The sequence below is a fragment of the Lagenorhynchus albirostris genome, chromosome 1 (assembly GCF_949774975.1).
Source record: "Lagenorhynchus albirostris chromosome 1, mLagAlb1.1, whole genome shotgun sequence".
NCBI lineage: Eukaryota > Metazoa > Chordata > Mammalia > Artiodactyla > Delphinidae > Lagenorhynchus > Lagenorhynchus albirostris.
In genome coordinates this window covers 45609804-45636581 of record NC_083095.1, presented here as the reverse complement: position 1 = coordinate 45636581, position 26778 = coordinate 45609804, and the positions used below count along the sequence as shown (strand labels likewise).

General features: G+C 39.4%; 1 protein-coding gene across 13 annotated transcripts in view; it reads left to right on the top strand.

Moving 5' to 3' along the window:
• Positions 1-384: 384 nt before the first annotated feature.
• FBXO34 (F-box protein 34) overlaps positions 385-26778 on the top strand; it is a 92240-nt gene continuing 65846 nt past the window's right edge. For 4 of the 13 annotated variants that reach the window (XR_009539204.1, XR_009539207.1, XR_009539203.1 and 1 more), the window contains exons 1-3: positions 394-531; positions 20085-20189; positions 23368-23458. The gene's annotated coding sequence lies outside the window, so the exon portion shown is untranslated. Of the gene's footprint in view, positions 532-830; positions 991-12228; positions 12252-20084; positions 20190-20869; positions 20927-23367; positions 23459-26778 lie in introns of those variants that run through there. The other 9 variants (XR_009539206.1, XR_009539205.1, XM_060142213.1 and 6 more) reach the window with 7 other exon arrangements.

The window sequence follows — 26778 nt, the reverse complement described above, 5'->3', positions numbered from 1 at the left end:
CAAAATTTGAACCCAAGTCTACTAGGTTATCTAACAGTAATCTAACACCATTTATAGCTCCACATCCACCCATGAGTATTATTAGTAGATTTGTCATGTCTATTGGCTGTTGAACACTGGCGTTACTACCATTCTGGCTAGCCTGAGGGGTTGATTCCTTTCTCTTCAGGTCTTACTCGAGCTTTCACTCTTCACCACTTGGGGGCCCGAAGATGCCTCACTCGGTTCTCCCTTTTTTAAGTCCCCCACTCTTCGCACCCCCAGCGTCCGAAGTGTCGCAGAATCCCGGCAGGGGCGCTGCAACTCCCTGGCTCCGCGGCCCCGCCCCTGGCCAACCGTCGATTGGGCCGGCGCGTGACGTCACGCCGTTCTAGCCAAACAAATGGGTTTCGGGGCGAGCGTTGGGCTCCGCCGCGCCGCGCTGGGCGCTCGGTCCGCCTCAGCGGTGGGGAGCGAGCCAGGCCAACTGCCGCCGCCGCTGTATCGCGGTGTGCAGCCCCGGGCCAGGCCCCGGCCGGGGCAGGAGCGCAGGTGGGTCTGGGCCGGGGTGGGGCGTGGCGTGAGAGCGGCGCGGTCGGGGTCTGGCGGCGGCCACCGTGGCCGCTCCCCGCCCCCTCCCGCCGGCCGCCTGCGCTCTCGGGGCGCCGGGCGGGTGGGGGCGGGGGCGCCGCCCGCGGGTCCGGGGCTCGGTCTGGGGCAGGGACCCGGCGGCCCGCACCTCGTCCGGGGGCGTCCTCTGCCCGCACACGGGCCGGGCGCTGAGCGCCCCCACGGGGCACGGAGGGTCGGGCAGGCCGGCGGGCGGGAGTGGGGTCCCGGGTCAGGGCTGAAGCGGAGGAGATCCGGGATAGGCCGTGGGGAGGCTCCAGGTCGGCTCTCCCACCCCCGGGACCGGCGGCCGGTGAGGAAATCGGGCCCTGGGTGGGGGTAGCCTCGCCCTGTCGCGCCCGCCGGGGCTCTACCGCTCCGTCCTTCCCCGTCCCAGCGCAGGTGAGCTGGCGCCTGTCCTTAACCTTCTTCGGGGACCTGGCAGGACCGAGGCTCGGAAGCTTCTCTAGCCTCCGGGCTGGCGCAAGTCGACTGCGGTTCCGCCCCAGTCCCGATGAAGTCATAGTGCTGTGGTTTAGCATGTCTGTGACGTCAGGGGTTTCCAAGAGATGAGCTGTGATGTCATGCAGACTCCGGCGGGGAGCTTGACACGCAGAAGGGCCAGGAGGGCCGGGAGGGGAGAAAAAGGAAGGTAAAGCTTCTGTCAACGCCTAGCATCGCAGAGATTTTGAATCGAAAGTTGTTCGATATCAGCATTTTACAATTTTAATGTAATAGTTGTTAAGTTCTTTAACTTCCATTTCGAATATTGTTAGTACAGTTCAGTAAGACCCATATGATTTAGGAAAATCTCAATCAGGAGGTTTTTTTTTTGTGGGGGGTGGATGGGTGGGTGTTTAACGTAAATGCATTTGAGAAAGCTAAACTCATAGTTTGATGGCTTGTGATCGGAATTGCTGGAAAAAATAGAACCAATTCGAGTGCTGATAATTATTTGCCTTACTCCTTTTTGCTAGACAATTTTTAAATCATTTATCTACCTATTTGCTTTCTTTGTTAGTGGTCTGGAAGAGAGAGAGGAGATTTTAAGTCAACTTTTTCTTTTGTAAAGAAGGGAGGAGGAGTTCTGAATTAATCCAACATTCTTCTTAAATAATAATTACCTGGGGATTTAATTTATCCAGGTTGTCCCTGTCCATGGATAGTTGAGGGTTTCCTATACTTATAGCTCAACAACAAGGATTTTCCTTGTTTTCTTACTGAGACTGGGCTGTAACAGTATAATAACATATACCAGGACTGCTTGCCTGGACAAGTAACTAATATTACATCTGTAATGCTTTCAAATATGAAACTACAGAATGAAAAAAAATGCCCTGCCTATGAATATTGCTTTTCTACCAAAAGAGATCAGGCCAGAAGAGAAGCTAGTCACCTGCCATTAATGACTCTCTTCAGGTATTGCAGCATATCAGTACTTTTGCTCATTTTTTCCTCTCTATAAAATCATTTAAATAGGATCTAGTTTGAGAGGTAGATGGCTTCAAATTGAAGCATAATTACAATTTAGTGTCTTCAGCAGGAAGCTTGGATAAGAGTCCTCAGCCCGTCCCCACTGACCTTGACTTGTAATGTTAGGGTTTTTTTGTTGTTAATACTTCCTTCTCTTATTTGCTCTTTAAAAGTGATTGGTAAGGTATTGTCTGTCTAGATTCTGCATCAACATGCTGGTGGAAGTCATGCTCTGTTACTACGTTTTTGTAGAAAATGAAAGCAAAAATTTACCCTTGTTAATTACCATTAGATTTGACTGGAAGTTTACAAAACAAGGTGTTCCTGTAAATCTCATTTTAATGCTTACTGTATTTGGAAATTCTATAGCATTTTGTGCAGTACTTGAAAATTACTTTATATTTATATTTATTTTAAGAAATTAGGAATCGTGTGGTGACAGTGTTAAGGCTCTAAAGACAAAATTTGGGTTTTTGGGTCTTCAAGACTGATAAGTACCAAATTAACATGAAATTACTGCTTTTGAGGGTGTTAATCAACCTACTCTTTAAAATGAAAAGATCATGACAGGATATTATGTAATGAAGTTGAAGGAGGTACAGAAAGGACACTTGCATGTGTCTTTTCCAGGGAGCCTTTCTGGGGGAGACTACGTGGATCTGTGTAAATTAAATGTACTAGGGTATATGGTGAAAGTCAAACTACATGTGAGTTGAAAGACATATAAATGCTGATAATAAAATAGCTTCTCCTTGGCGTTTTTTCCTCCTCAATGGTGTTTAGCAGTTATGATTTTTTTAATGAAAAATGAGTTGATAGGGGCTTCCCTAGTGGCGCAGTGGTTGAGAATCCACCTGCCAATGCGGGGGACACGGGTTTGATCTCTGGTCTGGGAAGATCCCACATACCCTGGAGCCACTAAGCCCGTGCACCACAACTGCTGAGCCCGTGTGCCACAACTACTGAAGCCCGCACGCCTAGAACCTGTGCTCCACAATGAGAGAAGAGAGAAGCCACCACAGTGCGAAGCCCTTGCACTGCAACGAAGAGTAGCTCCTGCTTGCCGCAACTAGAGAAAGCCCGTGTGCAGCAATGAAGACCCAACACAGCCAAAAAATAAATAAATAAAATAAATAAATTTATTTTAAAAAAATGAGTTGATAGGTGGAGAATAAATGTCTTCATGTATTCTGATATGACCTAGGAACAATGACAGGTGTAAAAAAACCAGCTTCTTTGTATAGTTGTATAACCGTTTCACCAGCCATAACACATAACACTCTGAAACATTTTTACAGTTTGTTTCTACTTTTGGCAGGTTATTTTTCACCCAGGCCTAGCAGTTTTGGGTCTAGGAAGCAGCTTCCACTTCTTATAAATGGAAATTTATTTGAGATCGGTATTATTTTGAAATATTTTGTCATTTTATCCAGTTACAGCATTTAAGGGACTATATCAGCCAGTCATTAGTGATATAGCATCTTTCTGACAGATAAAAGCAAATGTGAACAATGAAAGTGTTGTATTTTAGAAATTCTTTAGGATATGTTTATTGGATCAATTCTATTAACATAACATCTAGAATTTAAATTCTTGTACAAATTTTCTACTTTCTTTTCTTTTCTTTTTTTTTTTTGAGGTACGCGGGTCTCTCACTGTTGTGGCCTCTCCCGTTGCGGAGTACAGGCTCCGGACGCGCAGGCTCAGTGGCCATGGCTCACAGGCCCAGCCACTCCGTGGCATGTGGGATCTTCCTGGACCTGGGCACGAACCCGTGTCCTCTACTTTATTTTCTAATAACTTCATGCTCAGCCAGTTTAATTTGCACAGTTTTGATACTCTAGTAAACCTTAATCTTGTTTTCATATTTGTTGGGGAGAGAACTACTAATGGTTAGAAACATCATTCAGTGTTATCTTCCAAAATTTGCAGCTGTTTAGAACCAGATACTTGAGAGAAGCTACTATGGTAGAATGAATGCCTTCCTTGTTAGGTCATGTGTGACAAAGGCAAAATTCAGCAAGTGCATAATCTGCAGTCCTTTGGAAGCTACAGTAACAAAAAGCAAATTAACTCCCAAGTGCATTTAGGTCATTGGAAGTTGAATTCCTATCCATTCTTACTGTTGCATAATTTATCTTTCCCCCTGTAGTTCATGTTTATGGCACTTTGAAGCTGATGAATGTACTGTATTATCTGGGAAAAGCATTAATAATTTAAATGTAGGTGTTTCTTAATGTCAGTTGAAAGAGTTTGTCAACCTTCTGTTTCCAGCTCTGTCTTCTGGTTTGCTCTTCAGAGAAGAGGCTCCAGATCTTCCCTTTTTAAATGTTCAACTCCAGAAACTTAGCACACACATTTTCAACCCTCAGCACAATGTAGATTTAAATGTGAAACTAAGCTCTATTTATGTGTGTATTATATTATTATCAGGCATGGGTTTTATTCATCTAACAAACATGTTTTGAGTACCTCTCTGCCAGGTCCTCAGCCAGGGACTGTGTGACCTTTGTTTTAACATTCCCTTGCCATGGGGGCCATGGGTCTGAAGGGCAAGAATTGGACCAAGAGGATGAACCATTTATGTTACGCAGATTGGCCAGAGGTTTTGTCTAATGGTCAGTTAAGGAGGTATTAGAAGCTCAGGTAAAAAGAATAGGGAACAGATTATCATAGCCCAAGACAGACAAAGGGGTCAGGCTCCACAGGTTTGGATTGTGCTAGAATGAAGGGAGCTTAGTGAGAGCATTTTCTTTCAGGCAAGAGCAAGCACTCAAGGCCAGAACTAGTCTGTACAGGCAGTCTAAGACTTGAGGTAGAGAGGAGAGGAACAATCCAGATATCCCTCTCTCAGAGGCATGTATATATACCTTCCTTTTCTTCTCTAAGGTCAATCCTTTAATTGACAAACTTCTGAAATAATGTGAGCCTCACATTATTGCCACTCTGCTTTTTTCCCCTAACATTTTATCATGAAAATGCCAATCACAGAAGAGTTGCAAGGAGTGTTTATACATTGAATATGAATATCTAAATATCCACAATGTAGATTCTGTAATTCTTATTTTGCTGTATTTGCTTATCTATTTATCCATCCATTCTACCCTCTATGTATTTATCAATCCATCTTATATTTTGGTTGTATTTCAAAGTAAGTATACTTTACCAGTAAATACTTTTGCATGCCTATCATGAACTATTTGTTTACTTATTAAATAAGTAAACAAATAGTTTAACTTGTCCCTTATTTTGGACAAGTGCATACATCTGTTTAACCCATAACCCTGTCAAGATATAGAACATTACCATTTCTACGGAAACTTTCTTTGTTCACCTTCCAAGTCAATTTAATTAAATTTTTAATCTCCTGCAGTCTTACTTCCACTCTTCTGAAACTACCTGTTGAAAGGGCCTAGCTGTTAGCAGTGCATTTGAGTGGCATTTTGCTGGGTGTTCAGAATATAAAGAAATGAAGAACATAGCCTCTGCTCTCTTTAAGCTTATAATTTAGTTTGGATTTTAATTAGGTGTCTGATAAATGTTATATGAATTCAGAGGAGGCAACTGGGACTGCCAGACAAAGCTTCCTAGGTGTGGGCCTTGGATTGGGCGTTTATTTTGGGATCTGGAGAAGAGGGTTTATTTACTTATTTATTTTAAAAAGACTGATTAAAAGTATGGTATTAAAAAAACAAAAAGAAAAAGTTATGGTATGAAGCTGCAGTAGCAGACAAGGGACCCAATTATGGAGGGAGTTTGAGCATTATTTTTTACTCAGGACAATCTTTGAGAAAGGAAGTAATGTGAAAAACGGATCTTTTAGTTAAATTCCTAGCCCATTTGTCATCTTTGGTATTTAGTTGTACAGAAGACATCTTCATTTTTTGAATTCTCTCCTTTCGGTTCTTTGCCTATCTCTGATTTCTTCTGATTTATCAGCTTGGCTGGCAATTTTTTCTCTTCCAGATCCAAACTATCTAAAGCTCTGTTCTCTTCTTTTTTTTTAATTGAAGTATAGTTGCTGTACAATATTATATGTTAACAGGTGTACAATATAGTAATTCACAATTTTTAAAGGTTATAGTCCATTTATAGTTATTATAAAATATTGGCTATATTCCCCATGTTGTGCAATATATCCTTGTAGCTCATTTTATACCTAATAGTTTACACCTCTTACTCCCCCACCCCCAATTGGTAACTACTAGTTTGTTCTCTATATCTTGAGTCTGTCTAAAGCTCTGTTCTTGACTCTTGTTGTGCTCCTTGTAATCTGGCCCTTAGCTCTTAAGGCTTCTCAGTTATTATGCTTTCCAGGTCAAGCCTATATCTGTATCCATAAGCTGTTAACTCTTGTTAGGTTTCTAACTGGCAATAGGATACTGTTGATTTTTTTAAAAAATTTTTAAATTTTATTTATTTATTATACAGCAGGTTCTTAATTAGTTATCCATTTTATACATATTAGTGTATATATGTCAATCCCAATCTCCAGATTCATCACACAGATGCTGCTGTTTTTTACATCCATGTTTACTTTGTATTTATTTTTCAAGAATCTGTAGCAAGAGCATTTGCTCTAAGTAGTTGTAGCAAATGGGATTTATTAAGAAAGAGATAGGTAAATGTTGAGTAGGCTAAATGAACAGATTAGACTGAACTTCTAGAACAAACACCACAGAGACACTGTAGAACTTGCCTGATAAGGGAGCTACTGCCATTACGGGCCACCATATGTGGCAGAAGTTTTAACTTCCTTGGGCAGGAACATCATTACATGTTACTTTCTGCTCTCTATATCTTAAGTGGGCTGCTTGGCCACACTTAGGTCTTATGTGAAACCTTAGCTTCAAAGGCATCTGGAAAATGTGGTTTTTAGCTCTACAGCCTCTGTAAAATAGGAAGTCCATGTGAGAGTGGATTGGAGTGCGTATTGAGTGAGTCTTCAGCACACTTGGTTTGTGAAAAACTAAACTCATTTTCCCCAGATTCCCTAATGGTGGTAAAGTGAATCCTTTTGTAATTTTGCTGTTGCTATGCCAAGAAATGGATATTGCTCTGGTTTCCTGAGATAGAAACTATTGCAATCAGCTGTACCATTTAGATGTTGAGTGTAGTGAGTATAACAGGAAACCAAATCAAATTTACTGGCTTGTAGTACTAAAAAGACCAAAGATGAAGCTTGATCCACTTGTACTTAGGTGGTCAGAATCTCATCATCTTCTTATTTTCTTTATTTAATAAGCTCTGCTTCCATGGTGTTGTCCCTTTGTGGTTACAGTGTGTTTGTCAGCACCTCAAGCTCTACGTCCTTCTGTCATCAAATCCAGAGGTGGGGAAGGAGAGTGCTTCTATAGAAGCTGTAGGGCAGGGCTCTTGACAGTTTTTGCTCCATAGACACCTTTGGCAGTCTGAAGCCTATTGGACCCGTTTTCTGAGTAGTATTTTTAAATTACATAGGATTACAAAGAAAACCAGTTACATCAAAATACAGTTATCAAAATATTTTTTTAAATTATGAGATAGTAACATGTGCTTCTGTATTAAATAATAAGATTTAGCGTGGGTCTAATAATTTCCAAGTAATGATGAACATTGTCACTGTTTGGAGGTGTCTGCAACTTACGATTGTGTGATAGGAAAATATCTATGATTTCTACTACTGACAGTGGCAGATATTGTTAATATTATTGTGGTCTGACTGACTTCCCAATAGAAGGAAATGCTAAATTTCAGTTGGAGGTTACTGAAAGTAAAGATAATTTCCCCCATCATCTGAGTTTATAAACATCCCAAATTGAGTACTTAGCCACTTAGCACTTTATACCGTTATTTATTACTCTTTGTTTCATGTGTATTAGTCTTCTCTCCTCTACTAAATTCTAAGCTTTCATATCTTATATCCCCAAATTGTAGACACATAATTGAAGGCTTAGCTTTTTCCCCTTATCTTTAAGGACATACCTGGGCTATTTAAATTTGTACCTTTAAAAAAAAATTTTTTTTTCCATTTTTCTGTTTAACTGAGACACCTTCTAGCAGATTCAGTTATAGGACTTTGTGTATTAAAGTGTTCATTTGCTTCTTGAAAATTAAAAATTTAAAAAATAATGTATTTTAAATAATAATATAAAAATAGTCTATCTAAAGCTCTGAAATCACTCTTGGAACTACTGTAGGGAATTATTGATTAAGCTGGAGTTTCTGAAGATGAAATTTGAGTTTGGTAAGGAAGTCTCAAAGGACACATTTGGTCTATTGTCCAGGAACCAGGAGAGGCAAGCTTGTTTCCAAAGTAGGGCAAGAGATTTGATTTCAAGTTCAGTCATCAGGATTGTTCTCTGGAGGTTCTAGGTACTTTCTACACACCACTTCAGCCCTTGGGGTTAGGTTTCTCTGGTTCAGGCTGTATTCTAGTTGAAGAGCTATACCATCATCACGATAGTCAAGCTTATTTGGGATACTACAAGGACTATGAAAATGGATCCTGAAAAGTCCGTAAAAGGTCTATAGCTTTATGCTTTAGGAATCCTATTTTTCATTTGACATTTTCTTTGCCTATGTTTTATTCAGCATGCTATGTGGTTAGCTTGATAAAATGGTTATATACCACCATTTTTAACTTGTGGAATTTCAAGGCCTTTTATTTATTCATTTACTGAAAAAAAGGGTAGCATGTTTTATACTCCAGGCATTATGCTCAGTGCATTAGTTAACTTCTGTCACTTTTTCTCTTAGCACTATTTACAGATCTGTGTATTCTTTGGCAAGTACCAGTCTTAAATTTAAGAATTTATTCTTTTGTCTTTTTATTGTTTATCTTAACACCTTGTGGGTTCCCCTGCCGTATCATTAATAGAATTAATCCACATTTTTGTTTGTATTAGTAGGAGGTTGTATATTAAAACATAATTTTACACTCTAGTTGCATATATTTTAAGACTATATAGTATAACGTTTTTGCACTTAAAAATGACAGTATAACACATTTTAAAACTACTGATGTTTAAAAATTTCATGGCCTTGGAATTTAAGTGAAAACTTTAGCCATGTTAGCTATTGTTTTGTTTCTGAATCTAACAAATGAATTATTTCCTCTCCTTTATTTGATCTAGGGGCTTAGCCTCTGTATTACAAATGTTATCAGTTACCTAATATTTTTGTGTATATTACCAAAAAGTTACTTGATTCTTACTGTAGTTGTTACCTTGTTTTATTGTGTGAACCAACTTTGACTATCTTGTCTATACTGCTTGAATTTTTTTTTTTTTTTTTGCTGTGCCATGCAGCTTGAAGGATCTTAGTTCCCCCACCAGGGATGGAACCCATGCCTCCCGCAGTGGAAATGAGGAGTTCTAATCACTGGGCGGCCAGGGAATTCCCTATTCTGCTTGAATTTTAATTGTTCTATTTTAGTAGAGAATGAGGAGTTGTAAAGCCTTTTTAAAGAATTGTTCCTTTATTAAGATGTCATGGATTTTCCCTTTTTAGGGGACGTGGAAAGAAGGGGACTATGCCTCTTTAAAAGATATGAGTAATTTTGGAGATTAAAATTTGCTTGCCAACTCATTTGTTGGGTTACATAAATATTATGGTTTCATTTTATTAAAGTTCTTTTCATGTGTTCCCAGTGTTTCCAGGCATTTCTTTTACCAAACACCTGTTGAGTCTTCTCTTGTTAAATGGTTCTGATTTAGATACATGTTACCTCTTGACCACAGTTTATAGTCCAATAGAATTCTTAAGATTTTGGCTTTTTGAGTAAGTCCCTTAAGGACTGGTCTGACAATTACTGATCTTTGTTTCCTATAGAATCAAGTAATAATTTGTTAGAATTGAATCTGAGTAACCCCTATCCTTGTGTTTATGCTGTTTATTTCGTATTCTTTGAGAATATTATATGAAATTAATTTGATTGGTCCATTTTTCTTTCCTCCAAATTGATAGTTCAGGAGAAGTTAGGAGGAAATTAATCTTTACCTTTTCCCTTTTCAATTTTTCAAAAACAATGAGCATAACTTCTCACCTTTCTACTTGCAAAGGATATTAGTGTTACTGGTTTACTAAGGTAATAGCAGTACCACTTTTGAAGATTTCAATTTAGTGTTCTTGGCAGATAGCAGATCTGTTTTTTCCCCCTTTGGAAAAAGTCAAGCCTTCATTAATGAACCTCAGTATAATTACTCAGTTTTTAAGAAATTTGTCATTTGTATGCTTTTAGTGTAGACATCTTATTCAGAGAAGTAAAGCTTAATTTCATTTCCATGTGCACTGTCTTTGTTTCTAAACTGTTAGTGTTCAGTTCACCAAATGTTAATTCTATGCCTACTTTGAGCCTTCTACATTTGAATGTTCATTTAGTCTTTGTTGCTGAAATCTTTATAGGATAATACACAGTACTGTATTGGAAAATATAGTCTTTGCCTTCAGAAGGATTTACTTTGAAGGGCTGAATGATATTGTCTATGCCTACTTGTGTGCCAGAGGCCCCAAGAAATTTCCATAGTAGCTACTAGGAATTTCTAAAGGGTTAGAGATTTTGTTTGTGACCATCCAACCCTGTTAGAAACAATTTAATATTTTTACTGTTATCAGCAAGAGCATGTAAATGATGCCTCCTTTTTCTGGGTTTATTTGTATGTATTTGTCACTTAAGAGGTTGTTGGTAGTTGGGATCATCAGTAAATGGTTGGTGGCCTCTGACTTAGGATCTGAATAGTCATCTTCCGGAATTAGAGCAAGAGATAGGGCTTTCTTACTGAGTTACCTTTTTTTTCTCTTTTTTTTTTTGTGGTACGTGGGCCTCTCACTGTTGCGGCCTCTCCCGTTGTGGAGCACAGGCTCCGGACACGCAGATTCAGCGGCCATGACTCACGGGCCTAGCCGCTCCGTGACACGTGGGATCTTCCCGGACCGGGGCACGAACCTGTGTCCCCTGCATTGGCAGGCGGACTCTCAACCACTGCGCCACCAGGGAAACCCCTTACTGAGTTACCTTTTAAAAATAAAAATCCCAAATTTTATGGATTTATAAAGTGAATATTTTTTATTTCATTCAACTTAATTATCATTACATAGAAATAAGTATGTGAAAATGGTATATAAAATATATATACCAATCATACACAAAAATACATGAATGTATAGGCCAAGGCTTGGGCAGCTGACAAAATTAAATGGTCTATTTAAGAGTAGTAGATTTTCAGTAACTTTTTTTTTACATAAATTTATTTATTTATTACTTATTTTTGGCTGCGTTGCGTGTTTGTTGCTGTGCACAGACTTTCTCTAGTTGCAGCGAGCAGGGGCTGCTCTTCGTTGCAGTGCGTGGGCTTCTCAATGCGGTGGCTTCTCTTGTTGTGGAGCACGGGCTGTAGGCGCCCGGGCTTCAGTAGTTGTGGCTCGCGGGTTCTAGAGCGCAGGCTCAGTAGTTGTGGCTCACGGGCCTAGTTGCTCCGCGGCATGTGGGATCTTCTCGGACCGGGGCTCGAACCCATGTCCCCTGCATCGGCAGGCGGATTCTTAACCACTGCGCCACCAGGGAAGTCCGAGTAACTCTTTTGTTATACTGTTTACACCATAAAAACTTAACAGAATTTACATATACATGTTACAAAATAGTGTTGAGAACAGAAAACCACCTATGGTCAATTTGATAAATTTCTCAGAAATCCTCATTTTATTTCAATTTCTAATCTGATACGGAGACTTTCACATTACTATTTGTAACTCTTCAGAATCTATACTCCTAACAAGAAAGAACCTTTTGTTTGATTCCTTCAGCTAATCAGAGAAAAGCCTTGTTGGCCTTTTTGATTTAGCTAGCTGCTTTTGTTTGTTTTTCATTAAAAGCAGATAATGAGAAATTAAAAGATACATAGTATATATTTCCAGCAGTAGAATGACCCCAGTGCTTCTCTTTTTGGTTAAAATGTTTTCTTGCCGTTTTCCTCAAAAGAAGAGTTCTCAGCACTCTCCTTCCCTTTTTACCCCTTCCAACACTTTTTATTCTTTTGTCATTTTTGTATCTAGTGGTCTCAGTAATTAAGTTCAGTGTGGGATCATCTTGAAACTAAAGTCAAAGTAAGTCTTCAAATCATTAAAATCTGCATATACCAAAATTTCAGAAAAGTTAAACGAAATATTTAATTTTGTTTAATAGGATTAAAGAACATTTATTTTTTAAATAGGTAATGTGTTTGCATGGTTCAAAATGTGAAAGGTGCAGAAAGTGAGATATTTTCTATTCTGTGCCTTGGGCATACTTTTCCCTCACTAGGGCAACCACTGTTACTAGTTTATAGTCTTCTGGTGTATAGTCTATTTTCCCTACCTTTAAAAACATAAATGGTAGCATAGGGCTTCCCTGGTGGTACAGTGGTTAAGAACCCAGCTGCCAATGCAGGGGACATGGGCACGAGCCCTAGTCCGGGAAGATCCCACATGCCGCGGAGCAACTAAGCCCGTGCGCCACAACTACTGAGCGTGTGCTCTAGAGCCCGCGAGCCACGGCTACTGAAGCCCACCTGCCTAGAGCCCATGCTCCGCAACAAGAAGCCACCACAATGAGAAGCCCGCGCACCGCAACGAAGAGTAGCCCCCGCTCGCTACAGCTAGAGAAAGCCCGTGCGCAGCAACAAAGACCCAATGCAGTCAAAAATAATAAATAAATTAAAAGTAAATTTATTAAAAAATAAATAAATGGTAGCATATTCTACGTAACGTTATCTTGCCTTTTTCACTTGATTTTTTCATTCTTTACATATTGGCATATGAAGAGTGTATTAGTGATAGAAAAGCTAAACTAGCAGTGGGTTAAACAATGAAGTATTTCTCTTATAAAAGTTCAGGTAAGTGTTCTAGGGCTGGTATAGCACTCATGGCATTACTCTTTTCTCTTTCTCTCTTTTTGAGGCATAATAATTACAGTAAAATTCACAGAAACACGTGGATAGTTCGATAAGTTTTGACAGTTGGATGTACCTGTGTAGCAAACGCTGCAGTCAAGATAGCCCTTTAGTCTATCCTCATTCCCCTTGTCCCCTGCCTGTCAGCCCCACCCCCATCCCGCAGTGATTGCCTGGATTCTTTCTATGCTCTTACAGCTCTGCTGCATGTTGCTCTTGTCCTCATTGACCTAGCTGGATCTCCAACTACTGCAGCCCATTCTAAGCAGCAGGAGGATGCAAGAGGGGGCAAAGGTTTACATGCCAGCCTTTTTACAGGGAGGTTTCTAGAAGCTGCTACTTCAGGACACTTCTAGTCAGGTTTTGTTAGCCAGAACTTAGTTCATGGCCACATCTGAATGCAAGGGAGGTTGAGAAATGGAGTCTTGCTATCTTTTCCTATTAGAAACAATGTTGTAGCAAATAATTTTCTTCGTGGGTTGTCTTTTGGGATAAATTCCCAGAAGTGGAACTGCTGGGTCAAAGAGTATTTGCAGTTTGAGAGTACACCTATTTTTTCATATCCTTGCTGACAGTTTTCATATTTGCTAATCTCATTGGTAAAACATGATGACAGGGCAGCTCTAATATGCCTGATAGGCCATTTAAGTAGAAAGAGACAAAGTACTTCTGCTCTATGTACGATACCTTGAAAACATGGACTACACAGCCAGCTAATGTAATGCTAAGTTGGGTGAAGCATATAGCAGCATGTTACCATTTTATTTAGGCCAGTCCTAAGAGGAGACTGATGGTTGAGGTTAGAAGAGAAACGCTTCTAGCCATAAATACTTAGGAGTGTTTTTCAGGATTTGTGCACTTAATTAAAAAGTAGATCAGGGCATGAGGTTAAAGTGTGCTACTCTTTTTTCTTTTGGTCCTCTGTTTTCTCTTGCATACATGCCTTAATATGTAGAAACTTGTTTTCAACTAATCTTAAAATATCCGTTAACATAATTGGGGAAAAATAAAGTAATAAATATATTCCATTTGGTTCCTTTTTTTTTTTTAGAATTATTTCTTTTTCTTTTTTCTTTTTTTAAATTTATTTATTTATGGTTGTGTTGGGTCTTTGTTTCTGTGCGAGGGCTTTCTCTAGTTGTGGCAATCGGGGGCCACTCTTCATCGCAGTGCACGGGCCTCTCACTATCGCGGCCTCTCTTGTTGCAGAGCACAGGCTCCAGACGCGCAGGCTCAGTAATTGTGGCTCATGGGCCTAGCTGCTCCGCGGCACGTGGGATCTTCCCAGACCAGGGCTCGAACCCGTGTCCCCTGCATTGGCAGGCAGATTCTCAACCACTGCGCCACCAGGGAAGCCCCATTTGGTTCCTTTAATATGACATTTCTTGTTGTGGGTCTCTTAACTTTCTAAGCTTTTACTCTCTAGTTGCTAAGTGGGATCAGATAAATGATATAAAATATATTCTGCTAAGATTGTAATCTTTTATAGTGTAAGGGTTTGTAAAATGTGTTTTCAACTCTATAAATACAACCTTTTGGTTGGGATTTGAGGGAAAAAAATTCATAGTATTTTTCTTTGCAACTAAGTGGTATTATGAGCTATACTTACTTTTGAAGTAGTAAATAGCATAAAAGATATATAATGCATATGTTTTCCATACCACATGATGAGGTCTTGGAGAGCAGAGACCTCTTACTTAGCTACCATGGTGCATGGCATATAGCACCATGTACTTGGTAGATCACATTTTTTCTACAATTGAAGTGGATCTTGGAAAAGTGTTAGAAAAATTATTAGACTCCCAGTAGCAATGTTTTGGCCTGTTGGAGGCAGGGGGAGAAGATGTTAATATAATATCATTGTTAGTACTTTTGAAATTTTCAACTCTTTAGGTGAAGAAACTTAAGGGGCCAATATCTGTGCTTTAAAGAATAGAGACTTTGAGATACTTTCACTGTAGGTAGTATCATCCCACCTTATCTGGAGGACAGATTTCTGTAAATCTGCCTTTTTTTTTTTTTTTTTGAAAAGCAGTGAAGTGAAGGCCCAATAAGCGAAATAACAGAAAAAAACCGTATTTCTTACACTTCAGAACTTTGTAGTCAACCTCAATCCCCTTGCTGAGGTCTTTATAGTTGAGAATAGAAAGTGGTGCATATCATGTTCTCTTCTGTGTCCTTAGCTAAACATTTGTTGAATGAATTAATATATATATATATTTTTTGGTTTTGTTAGCACAGGTTTTTCTTGGGAGAACGTGATATTAGTAAGAGACAACATTTTTGCTTATTTGTTAGATCGTGGTGATGGTGTAGGCAAGTGCCTGCCTTAGGCTGTTACCTGTACCTAGATAAATCTTCATGCCTAACTTCCTTACCTCTTCCAAATCTCTTAAGTAGCACCTTCTCAAGGAAGCCTACGCTGACCACCCTGTTTAAAATGGCAACCGCCACTCTCCTCCTGCACTTCCAAGTTCCCCTACCCTAGTCTGTTTTTCCCCCATAATAGTTACCTCCTTGAAGCATATGCTATAAAATTTACTTATTATGATTATTTATTGTCTTTCTCACCACGAAAATGTTAGTTCCTTGAGGGCTTTGATCGTTTGTTCACTGTATTCCAAGAGACTCATAGATGCTCAACAAACATTTGTTGAGTGAATGAAGGTCAAAAAGAAAGTAATGTGAGAAAGCTAGCTATAAAATAATTTACATTAAAAATTTATATTTAGAAGTACTTCCATTGTTTAAAAAGTTTTGCTTTTGTCTACCACTGTATTCCATAATGATACCAAGGTAAACAAACCTGTGCAAAGTTTAAGGACTCTGTCCTCTTGGTAGAAAAGTGACTGAGTTTGGCTTGCTGAAATGCGTCATCTGCTTCATGCTTCTAGCATCTTTTTAGTGACGTTCCTTTCCATAGCCTTCAGTGGTGGTTTAATTAATAAGAAGAGTCTCTGTTCCACTGTGTGCAGATGGAACATCTCTTTCCTACTGGAGGTGGCTTTCTATGAAGTAAGTAGTGACAATATTAATAGCTGTCTTCTTCCCTTTCTTTCTTCCTTCTTTTCTTTCTTTCTTTTATTTTTAAATTTTATTTAATTAATTAATTTATTTTTGGCTGCGTTGGGTCTTCATTGCTGCATGCGGGCTTTCTCTAATTGCAGCGAGCGGGGCTACTCTTTGTTATGGTGCGCGGGTTTCTCGTTGCAGTGGCTTCTCTTGTTGCAGAGCACGGGCTCTAGGCACGCTGGCTTCAGAAGTTGTGGCACGTGGGCTCAGTAGTTGTGGCTTCCAGGCTCTAGAGCGCAGACTCAGTAGTTGTGGCACGTGGGCTCAGTAGTTGTGGCTTGCAGGCTCTAGAGCGCAGGCTCAGTAGTTGTGGCACACGGGCTTAGTTGCTCCACAGCATGTGGGATCTTCCTGGACCAGGGATCGAACCTGTGTCCCCTGCATTAGCAGGTGGATTCTTAACCACTGTGCTACCAGGGAAGCCCTCTTTATTTCTTTTGACTAGGTCTTATGCCAAACATTTTATGTGTATTTTTTAAAAAAATCTTGATAACAACTGTATGAGGAAAGTATTTAGTCCCTTTTTTCTTGCAGAAAACTGAGTCTTAACCTGCTATATAAAAAAATAAATAAAATAAAATTCAAAAGGAAAAAAAAAGAAAACTGAGTCTTAGAGGTTAAGCAGCTTGCCTAGGCAGTGTGTTGGAGCTGGATTTCAAACCCACGCAGTCTGACTATTGAGGAACTTCACTACACAAAAAGCCTTCCTAGTGAAGAGCACCTAGAAGTGAAAAAGAAATTAGCAACACCTTAGTGAAACTCTAACTTCACAGAGATCTTTTATTTGCTCCAGCTTCTCAAGAGTTAAGTAGATTGACTGAGACCACTGTGATTGAATTAGTAATGTTAGGTTAAAGTTAACTAATGCTGATTTAAATAAAGTGTATTTTAAATAAAACCAGAGCTAGCTCCTAACCAGATCCTATTTTACTTAGACTTACAGTTTAGCTCAAGAACACTTTAGCTTATTTCTGGGGCAGAATTTGTATGCTCTTCCTTTATTTTCCCTAAAAATTAGATTCAGCAGGAGGCCAAAAGTTACAATGTGGCTGTATAGGAAGTATAATTTAGTGGAGGAGTAGAGGGGTAGACAGTGGGTAGGCTTTGCTGTTCTGGATTTTTAAGAAAAAACTTCCCTGTAATTTGTATAAAATTATACTAAACGGAAATAGTCATCCCCTACCTACCATACAAAATAATTTGTAATTTCAAATTTTGATTAGAAAATTCTGATTCTTTAATGTGAATTACTTTTTGAACCTTAATTAACTATCTTTTTTTCTTGTAAGATGGCATATTTTATTCCCTTTGCCATAAAAATATTTCTTCTTTGTTCCCATAAATTAATTTTAATTTCACTTTTAAAACTAGTGATTTAGGGGTAACCTAGAATCTATAATTGCAGGAAATTATGCTTAAGGATACATATTTATATGCTGAAGCCAGTAATGTGCTTTCCATAGAAGTTGTAGGACACTATTGTGTACATAGCTAGTAGAATCATTTTATTGAACAAAACTTCTCCAAAGCAAGATGTGACATACTTCTTTTGAGATACATTAAGACTGTTTTCTGGCTTGAGATGATCATTGGTGAGAGAGTTTCCCTTTTAGGTTTCCAGAACTGTGATGAGAGCATCATACTTAATTAGGTACTTTTCTTGATGCTACTATTCAATTTTAGTGGGATGAAAGTACTGAAAAGATTTTTTTCTTGTACACTTCTTTTTTTCCCCTTTAAAGGAGCCAGGAAAGGCTTCTTTCTCAAATGCATGATGGTGGGGGGAAAATGTAATGGTTCAGAAGAGTTTATGGTGAAAACAGTAATCCTCTTGTCCTATGCCTCCCCAGTTCCTTTCCTGAGGGAACTACTTCAATTGTTTCTCTGTTTGATTCTTTTAGTGATAATCCCCCATATTAATGTGCTTTTACTTCCATTTCTTTTTAAAAATTAATTAATTGATTAATTTTGGCTGCATTGGGTCTTTGCTGCTGTTCATGGGCTTTCTCTAGTTGTGGTGAGCAGGGGCTACTCTTCATTGTGGTGTGCAGGCTTCTTATTGTGGTGGCTTCTCTTGTTGTGGAGCACGGGCTCTAGGCGCGTGGACTTCAGTAGTTGTGACATGTGGGCTTCAGTAGTTGTGGCACACGGGCTTAGTTGCTCTGCGGCATGTGGGATCTTCCTGGCCCAGGGCTTGAACCCGTGTCCCCTGCATTGGCAGGCGGATTCTTAACCACTGCTCCACCATGGAAGCCCTACTTCCATTTCTTGATGTGTCAATTTTAAGCATTATCTATTGACTTTCTGAAGTGATAGTCAAGATTTAGCTCCCATTTACCACCTGTCAAGAATTACAAAGGGAACTTCCCTGGTGCACCACAACGAAGAGTAGCCCCCAGTTGCCACAACCAGGGAAAAGCCCGCGTGCAGCAACGAAGACCCAGCACAGACCAAAAAAAATTAAATAAATAAATAAAATAAAATAAATTAATTAAAAAAAAGGATCCGCCCACCAATGCAGGGGACTTGGGTTCGATTCCTGGTCCAGGAAGATCCCACATGCTGCAGAACATCTAAGCCCTACGCCACAACTACTGAGCTCATGTGCCACAACTACTGAGCCTGTGCTCTAGGGCACAGCTACTGAGCCCGTGTGCTGCAACTACTGAAGCCTGCACCTGGGGCCCGTGCTCCGCAAAAAGAGAAGCCACTGTGTTGCGAAGCCTGTGCACCACAGCGAAGAGTAGTCCCTACTCGCCACAACTAGAGAAAGCCCGCATGCAGCAACAAAGACCAAACGCAGCCAAAACAAAAAAAGGAATTAGAAAGGATCTGAGAGTTTACTCTACTTGAAGCTAACAAATTAACCTGCCACAGTTTCATGGATGCTGGTGGAAGGTAAAGACTCCTATTCTGGTAGGAGGCAGAGTCAGAGATGAAGTAGAGTTTATTACTTACAGCAATAGCAGTAGCTAAGGTTTCAACATTCATTTGTGCCAGTGTCCTGAGCCACAGTTCCCACAGGGCACTGAGGGGAGGGCCAGATAACACCTGTTCACATAGTGAGTTTTGTTACTGGAGAAAACTCTTGAGTTTAGGGATTACAAATATTTTATAATGGGCAGTAAGCATGCCTGCTCTTTGCTCCAGAGGGAGAGAGTAGTATGCTGGCTCTTTGCTCTGGAGGAAGAGTTTCTGTCTTCTAAGGTGGTTTGATATATGAACATCCTTGAGATTATATTCCAGAAAAAAGAGCAGACAACGCCTTGCTTGCAAGACGTAGAGACCCATGAAGAATTATATCCCAACACCACTACCCCATTCCCTACCTTCTTTTTGAGATAGTTATATATCATCATTTTTAGCTCTGGTCACCTTAATAAATACTATATGTTTATTTTTATTTCATTAACAATAGGTGGTATCTTTTGACTTCTGGCTTTGAAAGAGGAGTGTTGTGGTTAGGGATCCTTATAAGTGTTAGAAAACCAGTTCAGTTAGAACTTAAGTGAGAAAGGAAATTGGTTTCCAGAACTGAGAGTCCAGAGGGATAGAGTAGGATTGGATCCATGTGCTCAGATGTTACTTTGAAGAATTGGTCTCTCACTGTATCTGTGTGCTTTCCTCCTTTGCCTTTATTTTCAGTAACATCCTACTTCACCTCTCTCCCCCACCAGTACTGATTCTCGGCTCTGTGCATATTTCTGAACCAGTTGCTATGGCAAGGTGGAGAGAATAGATTAGAATAGTCAGAGCCTGGTCACATGCCCAGATGGAGATGGGTGTGGAGTCTGCCCCATTTGAAGCACATGTGTTGGGGTGGGGAGAAGGTAGTTCTACAAAGATAAAACAGGGTGCCACGACTTCTCCACATCAGAGTTCTCTGTTGTATTTTTTTGGAGGGGGGGGTATTGTTAGCTTTTATAACTGACCTTAAGTTTTTCATTTTCTATAAGATAGAATGAAATTTCTGGTATCTCCCTTTTTCATTAGTTACCCCTCTCTTGATGTTCTGTATCTTCTGCTCTAATCTGTTTTATTTAGAACTGCTGCTCAGTGAACATCCTGTGACTTGCCTTCATTATGCTCATTTCGCATAGAGTCGTCTTCCTTGGTTTATTGCCTTGTTTTGCTGGGGTACATACTAAGGTAAGATGTGTGGGAGGTAAATATTGAGTAATTCCTTGTCTGAAAATGTTTTTATTTTATTCTTAAAATGGAACGTTAGTGTGGCTGGGAGTAGAATTCTAGGTTGAACATAATTTTCTGTCAGAACTTCAAAGGCATTGCTTCATTATTCACTAGTATTCTTCAATATTGATAAGTCTTACTTCAGTTTGATTCTTTTTTAAAAAATTTATTTTATTGAAATATAGTTGATTTACAGTGTTGTGTTAATTTTTGCTCTACAGCAAAGTGATTCAGTTGTACCTATCTGTACATTCTTTTTCATATTCTTTTCCATTATGGTTTATCCAAGGGTATTGAATATAGTTCCCTGTGCTATACAGTAGGACCTTGTTGTCTATCCATTCTATATATAATAGTTTGCATCTGCTAATCACAAATTCCCAACCTCTCCTCCATCCTTGGCAGCCACAAATCTGTTCTCTATGTCTGCGAGTTGGTTTCTGTTTTGTAGATAAGCTCGTTTGTGTCATATTTTAGATTCCACATATAAGTGATATCATCTGGTATTCGTCTTTCTCTTTTTTTAAATTTAATTTTTATTTTACATTGGAGTATAGTTTATTTACAATGCTGTGTTAGTTTCAGGTGTACAGCAAAGTGATTCAGTTTTACATATACATATATCCATTCTTTTTCAGATTCTTTTCCCATCTAGGTTATCACAGAATATTGAGTAGAGTTCCCTGTGCTATACAGTAGGTCCTTGTTGATTATTTTATATATAGTAGTGTGTGTATGTTCATCCCAAACTCCTAATTTATCCCTCCCCCCCACCTTTCCCCTTTGGTAACCATAGGTTTGTTTTCTATGTCTGTGAGTCTGTTTCTGTTATGTAAATAAGTTCATTTGTATCATTTTTTTTTAGATTCCACCTGAAACTGATATCATATGGTATTTGTCTTTCTCTGTCTGACTTACTTCACTTATTGTGATAATCTCTAGGTCCATCCTTCTTTTTTGCCCACGCCATGCAGCATGCGGGATCTTAGTTCCCCGACCAGGGATCATACCCACGCCCCCAGAAGTGGGAGTGCAGAGTCTTAACCACTGGACTGCCAGGGAAGTCCCTAGGTCCATCCACATTGCTGCAAATGGCATTATTTCATATTTCATTCTTTTTAATGGCTGAGTAATATTTCAGTGTGTGTGTGTGTGTGTGTGTGTGTGTGTGTGTGTGTGTGTCTAGACACACACACATCCTACATCTTCTTTATCCATTCCTCTGTTGATGGACATTTAGGTTGTTTCCATGTCTTGGCTATTCTAAATAGTGCTGCAGTGAACATAGGGGTGCATGTATCTTTTCCAATTATAGTTTTGTCTGGATATATGCCCAGGAGTGGAATTGCTGGATCATATGGCAACTCTATTTTTAGTTTTTTGAGGAACCTCCATACTGTTTTCCATAGTGGCTGCACCAATCTACATTCTCACCAACAGTGCAAGGGGTGTTCCCTTTTCTCCACACCCTCTCCAGCATTTGTTATTTGTAGACTTTTTAGTGATGGTCTTTCTAACCAGTGTGAGGTGGAACCTCATTGTAGTTTTGATTTGCATTTCTCTAATAATTAGCGATCATGAGCATCTTGTCATGTGCTTGTTGGCCATCTGTAAGTCTTTTTTGGAGAAATGTCTCGTTAGGTCTTCTGTCCATTTTTCTTTTTTTAAAAAATTAATTTTATTTAATTTTATTTATTTTTGGCTGTGTTGGGTCTTTGATGCTGTGCATGGGCTTTCTCTAGTTGTGGCGGAGGGGGCGGGCTACTCTTCGTTGTGGTGCACGGGCTTCTCATTGCGGTGGCTTCTTGTTGCAGAGAACAGGCTGTAGGTGTTCAGGCTTCAGTAGTTATGGCTCACGGGCTCAGTAGTTGTGGCTCATAGGCTCTAGAGAGCAGGCTCAGTAGTTGTGGCACACGGGCTTAGTTGCTCCGCGGCATGTGGGATCTTCCCGGACCAGGGCTTGAACCTGTGTCCCCTGCTTTGGCAGGTGGATTCTTAACCACTGCACCACCAGGGAAGCCCTTCTGCCCATTTTTTGATTGGGTTGTTTGGTTGTTATTGAATTGTGTGAGCTGTTTTATATTTTTGGAGATTAAGCCCTTGTCAGTTGCATCATTTACAAGTATTTTCTCCAGTCCGTAGGTTGTCTTTTTGTTTTATTTATGGTTTCCTTTGCTGTATAAAAACTTGTAAGTTTGATTAGGTGCCATTTGTTTATTTTTGGTTTTATTTCTATTGCCATGGGAGAAGGCCAGTTTGATTCTTGTTCCTTTGCAGATGAGCTTTTTTGTCTTTGTTGTCTGAAATTTCCCAGTGATATAACTTGGTGTGGGTCTCTATTCATTTGAACACTGAGTGCCCCCAATTAATTGGAAGACTCTATAAATCTATTAGTTTATTAAATCTTTTAGTTGTGGAAAATTTATATTTCTCTGAAAATTTCCTCTCTTCAAGTTTTTTTTCCTTTTCATCCTGGAATTTTTGTTAGTTAAATACTGACCTCCTGGACTGATGCTGTGTGTCGTTTGGTTAATTTCTTGTCTCTGTTTCCTATTTCTACTTTCTAGGTTTTGTCTCCACCATATAAAACCTTATACTGCCTTTTTTTTTTTTAAAGAAGATATTGGGGGTAGGAGTTTATTAATTAATTAATTTATTTTTGCTGTGTTGGGTCTTCGTTTCTGTGCGAGGGCTTTCTCTAGTTGTGGCAAGCGGGGGCCACTCTTCATCGTGGTACACGGGCCTCTCACTATCGCGGCCTCTCTTGTTATGGAGCACAGGCTCCAGACGTGCAGGCTCAGTAGTTGTGGCTCACGGGCCTAGTTGCTCCGCGGCACGTGGGATCCTCCCAGACCAGGGCTTGAACCTGTGTCCCCTGCATTAGCAGGCAGATTCTCAACCACTGCGCCACCAGGGAAGCCCTATACTGCCTTTTAAAATTTTTTTTTTCAAGAGTCTCTTCTTGTACTCTTTTCCCTTTTCACAGCTTCCTGTCTTGCTTTATGAATGCAACATCTTGCCTTTCTGAGGATCTGAGTTAGAGAGCTTTTCACAAGTTCTGTTCTGTTTTATGAATTGTTTATTGCTTTGTCACATTTCTTTAACTTTTTGTTTCCTTGTCTCTTTCATGTTACAGATGTTTGATTCTGATTTAACCAATCAAATGGAAGAATGAAGCAATATGAAACTGATTGGGATCTCTGTATCTAGACAGGGTTCGTCAGCTGGTGAGCTTTGCGTTAGGGTGGGCAGTTAGGGGACCCTATTAGCCTTGGTTAGTGGTTCTAATGTAATAGCTGCCGTTAATTCTCTCCAGACTATTTAATTTCATTAAAGAAGGACCTGCCAGAATTTTTTGGTTTGTTAATTTCCTTTGTTTATTTTGTTTTTTTAATAATGTAAAATCTCAAAGGTAACCAGGAATGTGAAGAGGGTCAATGATCTAGGGTCTAGAAATGTTCAAGTGGTCATCTTTCCTGCGCTTCAGGGTGAAAAGTTAGGGTACAGAGTAGTATAGCAGAGAGTAGCCCAGATATTGGAGCCAGACTGTTTGGGTTCAAGTCTGGTTCTGCTACTTAGTTATAGAAAGCTACTTAACAAGTTACTTAACCTTTCAGTGTTAAGAGGACTTAGTTAAAAATGCATATTAAATAGTGGCATTTAGTAAAATCTCAGAAAGTGTTAATTTCTTTTTCTCCCTTCTAGTAATAACAATTATGGTGGTGATTGCCCACAGCAGAAATTTTGGCGGGATTAGGTAATTTTAGATTGTGTTTTTCTCTTTAGAACCTCAAAGTGGTATCATTACTTGAAGTGCTGAGATGTATATGGGCAAATGTTTTCATAAAAGTCTTTCAAAGGTCCTCATCTTCTCTCCAAGAAAGGATCTCACTCAAGATAACTTGATAAAAGTAGTTTTGGAGCACAGCCAGAAAACTAGCAATGAAAAAATACCATTTTCACACCCAGAATCTCTATGTACAAGCAGAATCATATGTGCTCAGGGTGTTAGGAAGCTTTGTTTCCATACAAAACACTCACTGACAATCCTACTTCTTGAACTTGAGAAACACTGAAAGTTTCTTTATAAATGGATATCTAGGGCAAGACTGGCAGGAGGAAATAATTCTTGAAAAAAAAATTTTTTTTTCTTTGCTTCGAGTGTTGCCCCAATTATGGTGGAACACTGTGAGATTTTCCTTACCATACTGTCTGCTATTTGTAAAATTCAGGTGAGTTGAAGGAATAAAACTTTTTTTTTTTTTTTTGGCTGTGTTGGGTCTTCGTTGCTGTGTGCGGGCTTTCTCTAGCTGTGGTGAGCGGGGGCTCCTCTTTGTTGTGGTACACAGGCTTCTCATCGCGATGGCTTCTCTTGTTTCGGAACACCGGCTCTAGGCGCGCAGGCCTCAGTAGTTGTGGCACGTGCGCTCAGTTGTGGGCTCACGTGGGCTCTAGAGCTCAGGCTCAGTAGTTGTGGCGCATGGGCTTAGTTGCTCCGTGGCATGTGGGATCTTCCCGGCCCACGGGTTCCCGAACCCGTGTCCATTGCATTGGCAGGCAGATTCTTAACCACTGTGCCACCAAGGAAGCCCGGCAGGTGGATTCTTAACCACTGCGCTACCAGGGAAGTCCCAGTAAAACTCTTGTGTAGCGGTTCTTGCCCTCCTCCCCCCAAACTTGACCCTTATCTGAACTAAGATGTTTTAGTTTGGGTTATTTATCTTGTTTTTTTCGTTCTCTCACATAGTGGAGGAAGTTCTTAGAATCTATTATTGTTACTGTTATTATAATCATATTATTTACGTTTTAAAATGGAAACACACACAAAGGTAGAGTCACTGAGCCCCTATATATGTACCAGTTAGTTTCAATATTTTGCCATACTTGTTTATTCTTGTCCCAATTAAATTTTTTTAAAGCAAATTCTAGATATCATGTCATTTTAGACCTAAATACATCAATATGTGTCTTTAAAAAATGATTTTCCCCCATAACCACAATACCATTATCCTACCTAACAAAATTAACAGATTGATCTGACACCTAGCTTCTGAATTTTACTCTCCATCTTAGTATCATAAGATTCCTTTATGTCATCTAAAACCCAGATATGTTCAAGTTATATGTGGTATCATTTTTAAATGACTTGGTTTTCATTTACATAAAAATATTTGCATCTTGCAAGTATTTGACTTTCTAACTTGTTATGGAAAATTTTAATCACATAAAAGTAGATGAAATGCATTAGTAAAGCCCCATGTACTTATCACCCAGCTTTGACAGTAATCAAAACATGCCTAATTTTGTTTCATTTATTCCCCCTCTTCTTCCTCCTGGATTATTTTTAAGCAAATCCCAGGTATCATTTCATTTGGAGTCTAGTGTATCTTTAAAAGATAAGGACTCTTTAAAAAAAAAATCTATCTATCTATCTCACCCCCCTTAAATTCCTTAATATCATCAGATATCCAGTGTTCAAATGTCTGGTTGTCTCAGATATCATAGTTTGAATCAGTATCCATATAAAGTCCCTAATTTGCAGTTGGTTGGTAATGGCTTTTAATCTAGAGGTTCCCCTTGCTGCCTCTCTCATTTTCTCTCTCCCTTGAAATATATTTATTAAAGAAATAAGGTTTTATGTCCTTTAGAGTTTCTCAGTCTGGATTTTAATGACTCTATCCCTGGGGCTTAGCTTAATTAACACGTTCTTATGTCCTCTGTATCTCCTGTAAATTGGTGATTGAATCTGGAGGCATACTTCCTTATAGAATATATAATACATGCAAATGATAAAGGTTTAAAATGGTACAAAAGGGTATATATTGAAGTCAGTCATTTTCTCACAGTGTACCTTTAGATGTCTTCCCCAGAAGCAATTATTGTGTGTAGAGTGAATGATATGTTTTTATTAAGCTGTTATATCACCAGTAAGCATACTAAATATCCTAGTAATTCTGAAGATATAAAGATTACTAATTTGTACATTTTAGAATTTGATTTTTTTTAATTTATTTTTAATTTTTACCTTGTTTGTTTTATTTGGCTGCATTGGGTCTTAGTTGCGACACGTGGGATCTTCGTTGCGGCATGCGGGATCTTTTGTTGTGGTGCATGGGCTCCAGAGCGTGCGAGCTCAGTAGTTGCGGTGCATGGGCTTAGTTGCCCTGTGACATGTGGGATCTTAGTTCCCCAACCAGGGATCGAACCTGCGTCCCCTGCGTTGGAAGGCAGATTCTTAACCACTGGACCACCAGGGAAGTCCCTAAAATTTTTTTATATTTTATTGAAGTATAGTTGATTTACAATGTTGTGTTAGTTTCTGGTGTACAACAAAGTGATCCAGTTATACATATATATTCTTTTTTATATTCTTTTCCATTATAGGTTATTACAAGATATTGAACATAGTTTCCTGTACTATACAGTAGGACCTTGTTGTTTCTCTATTTTATATATAGTGGTTTGTATCTGCTAATCCCAAACTCCTAATTTATCCCTCTCCCCTTTCCCCTTTGGTAACCATAAATTTGTTTTCTATGTCTGTGAG